Below are 5705 nucleotides of genomic sequence, written 5' to 3' on the forward strand. Positions count from 1 at the left end.
CTCCACCCGCAGAGCCGCACTCCACATAGAGAATAATGGAGCCTCCAGCACCGACCTCCACCCGCACTCCACATAGAGAATAATGGAGCCTCCAGCACTGACCTCCACCCGCAGAGCTGCACTCCACATAGAGAATAATGGAGCCTCCAGCACCGACCTCCATCCGCAAAGCCGCACTCCACATAGAGAATAATGGAGCCTCCAGCACCAACCTCCACCCGCAGAGCCGCACTCCCCAAAGAGAATAATGGGGCCTCCAGCACCGACCTCCACCCGCAGAGCCGCACTCCACATAGAGAATAATGGAGCCTCCAGCACCGACCTCCACCCACAAAGCCGCACTCCCCAAAGAGAATAATGGGGCCTCCAGCACCGACCTCCACCCGCAGAGCCACACACCACATAGAGAATAATGGAGCCTCCAGCACCGACCTCCACCCACAAAGCCGCACTCCCCATAGAGAATAATGGAGCCTCCAGCACCGACCTCCACCCGCACTCCACATAGAGAATAATGGGGCCTCCAGCACCGACCTCCACCCACAAAGCCGCACTCCCCATAGAGAATAATGGAGCCTCCAGCACCGACCTCCACCCGCACTCCACATAGAGAATAATGGAGCCTCCAGCACCTACCTCCACCCGCAGAGCCGCACTCCACATAGAGAATAATGGAGCCTCCAGCACCGACCTCCATCCGCAGAGCCGCACTCCACATAGAGAATAATGGAGCCTACAGCACCGACCTCCACCCGCAGAGCCGCACTCCACATAGAGAATAATGGATCCTACAGCACCGACCTCCACCCGCAGAGCCGCACTCCACATAGAGAATAATGGAGCCTCCAGCACCGACCTCCACCCGCACTCCACATAGAGAATAATGGAGCCTCCAGCACTGACCTCCACCCGCAGAGCTGCACTCCACATAGAGAATAATGGAGCCTCCAGCACCGACCTCCACCTGCAGAGCCACACTCCACATAGAGAATAATGGGGCCTCCAGCATCGACCTCCACCCGCAGAGCCGCACTCCACATAGAGAATAATGGAGCCTCCAGCACCGACCTCCATCCGCAGAGCCGCACTCCCCATAGAGAATAATGGAGCCTCCAGCACCGACCTCCACCCGCAGAGCCGCACTCCCCATAGAGAATAATGGAGCCTCCAGCACCGACCTCCACCCACAAAGCCGCACTCCCCATAGAGAATAATGGAGCCTCCAGCACCGACCTCCACCCGCACTCCACATAGAGAATAATGGAGCCTCCAGCACCGACCTCCACCCACAAAGCCGCACTCCCCATAGAGAATAATGGAGCCTCCAGCACCGACCTCCACCCGCACTCCACATAGAGAATAATGGAGCCTCCAGCACCGACCTCCACCCGCAGAGCCGCACTCCACATAGAGAATAATGGAGCCTCCAGCACCGACCTCCACCCGCACTCCACATAGAGAATAATGGAGCCTCCAGCACCGACCTCCACCCGCAGAGCCGCACTCCACATAGAGAATAATGGGGCCTCCAGCACCGACCTCCACCCGCAGAGCCGCACTCCACATAGCGAATAACGGGGCCTCCAGCACCGACCTCCACCCGCAGAGCCGCACTCCACATAGAGAATAATGGAGCCTCCAGCACCGACCTCCATCCGCAGAGCCGCACTCCACATAGAGAATAATGGAGCCTCCAGCACCGACCTCCATCCGCAGAGCCGCACTCCACATAGAGAATAATGGAGCCTCCAGCACCGACCTCCACCTGCAGAGCCACACTCCACATAGAGAATAATGGGGCCTCCAGCATCGACCTCCACCCGCAGAGCCGCACTCCACATAGAGAATAATGGAGCCTCCAGCACCGACCTCCATCCGCAGAGCCGCACTCCACATAGAGAATAATGGAGCCTCCAGCACCGACCTCCATCCGCAAAGCCGCACTCCACATAGAGAATAATGGAGCCTCCAGCACCAACCTCCACCCGCAGAGCCGCACTCCCCAAAGAGAATAATGGGGCCTCCAGCACCGACCTCCACCCGCAGAGCCACACACCACATAGAGAATAATGGAGCCTCCAGCACCGACCTCCACCCACAAAGCCGCACTCCCCAAAGAGAATAATGGGGCCTCCAGCACCGACCTCCACCCGCAGAGCCACACACCACAGAGAATAATGGAGCCTCCAGCACCGACCTCCACCCACAAAGCCGCACTCCCCATAGAGAATAATGGAGCCTCCAGCACCGATCTCCACCCGCACTCCACATAGAGAATAATGGGGCCTCCAGCACCGACCTCCACCCACAAAGCCGCACTCCCCATAGAGAATAATGGAGCCTCCAGCACCGACCTCCACCCGCACTCCACATAGAGAATAATGGAGCCTCCAGCACCGACCTCCACCCGCAGAGCCGCACTCCACATAGAGAATAATGGAGCCTCCAGCACCGACCTCCACCCGCAGAGCCGCACTCCACATAGAGAATAATGGAGCCTCCAGCACCGACCTCCACCCGCAGAGCCGCACTCCACATACAGAATAATGGAGCCTCCAGCACCGACCTCCACCCGCACTCCACATAGAGAATAATGGAGCCTCCAGCACCGACCTCCATCCGCAGAGTCACACTCCACATAGAGAATAATGGAGCCGCCAGCACCGACCTCCACCCGCAGAGCCGCATTCCACATAGAGAATAATGGAGCCTCCAGCACCGACCTCCATCCGCAGAGCCGCACTCCACATAGAGAATAATGGAGCCTCCAGCACCGACCTCCACCCGCAGAGCCACACTCCACATAGAGAATAATGGGGCCTCCAGCACCGACCTCCACCCGCAGAGCCGCACTCCACATAGAGAATAATGGGGCCTCCAGCACAGACCTCCACCGCAGAGCTGCACTCCACATAGAGAATAATGGGGCCTCCAGCACCGACCTCCACCCGCAGAGCCGCACTCCACATAGAGAATAATGGAGCCTCCAGCACCAACCTCCACCCGCAGAGCCGCACTCCACATAGAGAATAATGGAGCCTCCAGCACTGACCTCCACCTGCAGAGCCGCACTCCACATAGAGAATAATGGGGCCTCCAGCACCGACCTCCACCCGCAGAGCCGCACTCCACATAGAGAATAATGGAGCCTCCAGCACTGACCTCCACCTGCAGAGCCGCACTCCACATAGAGAATAATGGAGCCTCCAGCACCTACCTCCACCCGCAGAGCCGCACTCCACATAGAGAATAATGGAGCCTCCAGCACCGACCTCCACCCGCAGAGCCGCACTCCACATAGAGAATAATGGAGCCTCCAGCACCGACCTCCACCCACAGAGCCACACTCCACATAGAGAATAATGGAGCCTCCAGCACCGACCTCCACCCGCAGAGCCACACTCCACATAGAGAATAATGGAGCCTCCAGCACCGACCTCCAGCCGCAGAGCCGCACTCCACATAGAGAATAATGGGGCCTCCAGCACCGACCTCCACCCGCAGAGCCGCAGTGCACATAGAGAATAATGGAGCCTTCAGCACCGACCTCCACCCGCAGAGCCACACTCCACATAGAGAATAATGGAGCCTCCAGCACCGACCTCCACCCGCAGAGCCGCACACCACATATATGGCTGCTCTGTGTGCACAGGACCTGTGATGATGTCACAGGAGGGGAGGAGTCAGGGGTCACATGATCAGGGGCCTCAGGTATGCAGGACTCTGCTGTGCTGGTTGTCATGGTGCTGGATGAGGGGAAGTTTATGTGTGAGGTCAGGAGGGGTTTACAGTGTGGATGTAGCAGAGCCGTGTGTGTACGAGGTGTACGGAGCGGAGCCGTGTGTGTATGAGGTGTACGGAGCGGAGCCGTGTGTGTACGGATGTATGAGGTGTACAGAAGTCATTGAGCTGTAGGTTGGATTGCTGCTAAAGGGGAAAAAACCTCTTTAAATCTTCAGCTTAGTGAGTGTGAACGAGCTGAGTGTGTCCGGAGCATAAGTGCGATCTGAAGTGTGTGTCTTGTGATTTAGTGACTTTGGATTCAGGGAGTTTACAAGGGAGGAATTACTGAATTACTGTCTGTATTTTATTAATACTTAGTATTTATTTTTATTTAACGTTTCGGTCTGGTGCAATCCCCATTAGGAAATGTGCTCCACTATTGTTAATGCCATCCAGTGCACATCTGGCCACATATATGCAATCCTTGATCGGCCGGTAGAGGGTGCATACTGCTGTGCGAGATGTGAGCATGTTGTGCATTTGGAAGCCCGGATTCTGAATCTAAATGTGCAGCTGGCAACACTGAGATCCATAGACAATCTGGAGAGGAGTCTGCTGCTCACTGAGCTCAATGGGATAGATGAGAGGGGATGGTAGGATGGAACTGCAGGACAGTGTGGCAGTTAGCTGGGTGACAGTTAGAAGGCCGGGTAGAGGGAAGAGAGCCAGGGAGGCTAGTGCTGATTTGGCACACCTCAATAAGTTTGCTAAGTTGGCAGATGAGGGGGTGCCAGTACAGGGGTAGCACTCCTGCAGCCATGCATGTCTGAAAGCCGGAGGAGTGACTGCTCCAGTAAGAAGGGAAATAGGAGAGCAGGGCAGGCCAGACAGGTGCAGGTAGTGGGGGACTTAATTATTAGAGGAACAGATAGGGCAATCGTCAGAAAGACAGGGATCGTCGGACAGTGTGCTGCCTACCTCGCTATCGAGTACGAAACATCGCTGATCGGGTTGACAGATTACTGGGAGGGGCTGGTGAGGACCCAGGGGTCACGGTGCACATTGGCACAAATGACAAAGAGGTAGGTGGAAGGTCCTTAAAGCAAGGACCTCCAAGGTGGTGTTCTCGGAAATACTGACTGTACCACATGCCATGCCAGAGAGGCAAAGGGAGATTAGAGAGACAAATAAGTGACTCAGGAATTAGTGTAGGAAGGAGGGGTTTGGGTTCCTGGAGAACTGGGCCAACTTCTCAGTCGGCTACAGTTTCTATGCTAGGGATGGGCTCAGTAGCGTAGCTACCAGGGGGGCAGAGGGGACCATTGCTCTGGGCCCGATGCTCAGAAGGGGGCCACCCGGAGCTACGCTAATGTAACTGCACACGCCGATACAATTATATTCTGAGGGAGAATCGATCTTCCTATTCTGCCGCTATGTGCCCCTGAGCAGGCAGTGGGGGCCCGTTGCCAGCAGTGGGCCCCCTGCCCGTCACTGCAAGGTCAGCTGTTTCGACATTTAGCCAATACAGCTGACCACATTGATGAGGGGAGGAGCGCTACGCTTCTTCTGCCATCATCTCCCTGTCAGCGTCAGACATCACCAACGCCGACACTTACAGCGGGCGCGATGACATCACTACCCGGCGCCCGCTGTCAGGAGATGAGCGGCAGCTTGGAGCACTGTGGGAATAAGGAGGAAGAGAGGTTAGTATTTATTTACTGTCTTTATTTGGCTGCCTTATACTACAGGGTCTGCCTACAGGGGTGCTGCCTTATGCTACAGGGTCTGCCTATGGGGGGTGCTGGTTTATACTACAGAATCTGCCTATGGGGGTGCTGCCTTATACTACAGGGTCTGCCTATGGGGTACAGCCTTATACTACAGTCTGACTATGGGGTGCTGTCTTATACTACAGGGTCTGCCTATGGGGTGCTGCTTTATACTACTGAGTCTGCCTATGGGGGTGCTGCCTTATACTACAG

Source organism: Ranitomeya variabilis, chromosome 4, assembly GCF_051348905.1.
Source record: "Ranitomeya variabilis isolate aRanVar5 chromosome 4, aRanVar5.hap1, whole genome shotgun sequence".
Lineage (NCBI taxonomy): Eukaryota > Metazoa > Chordata > Amphibia > Anura > Dendrobatidae > Ranitomeya > Ranitomeya variabilis.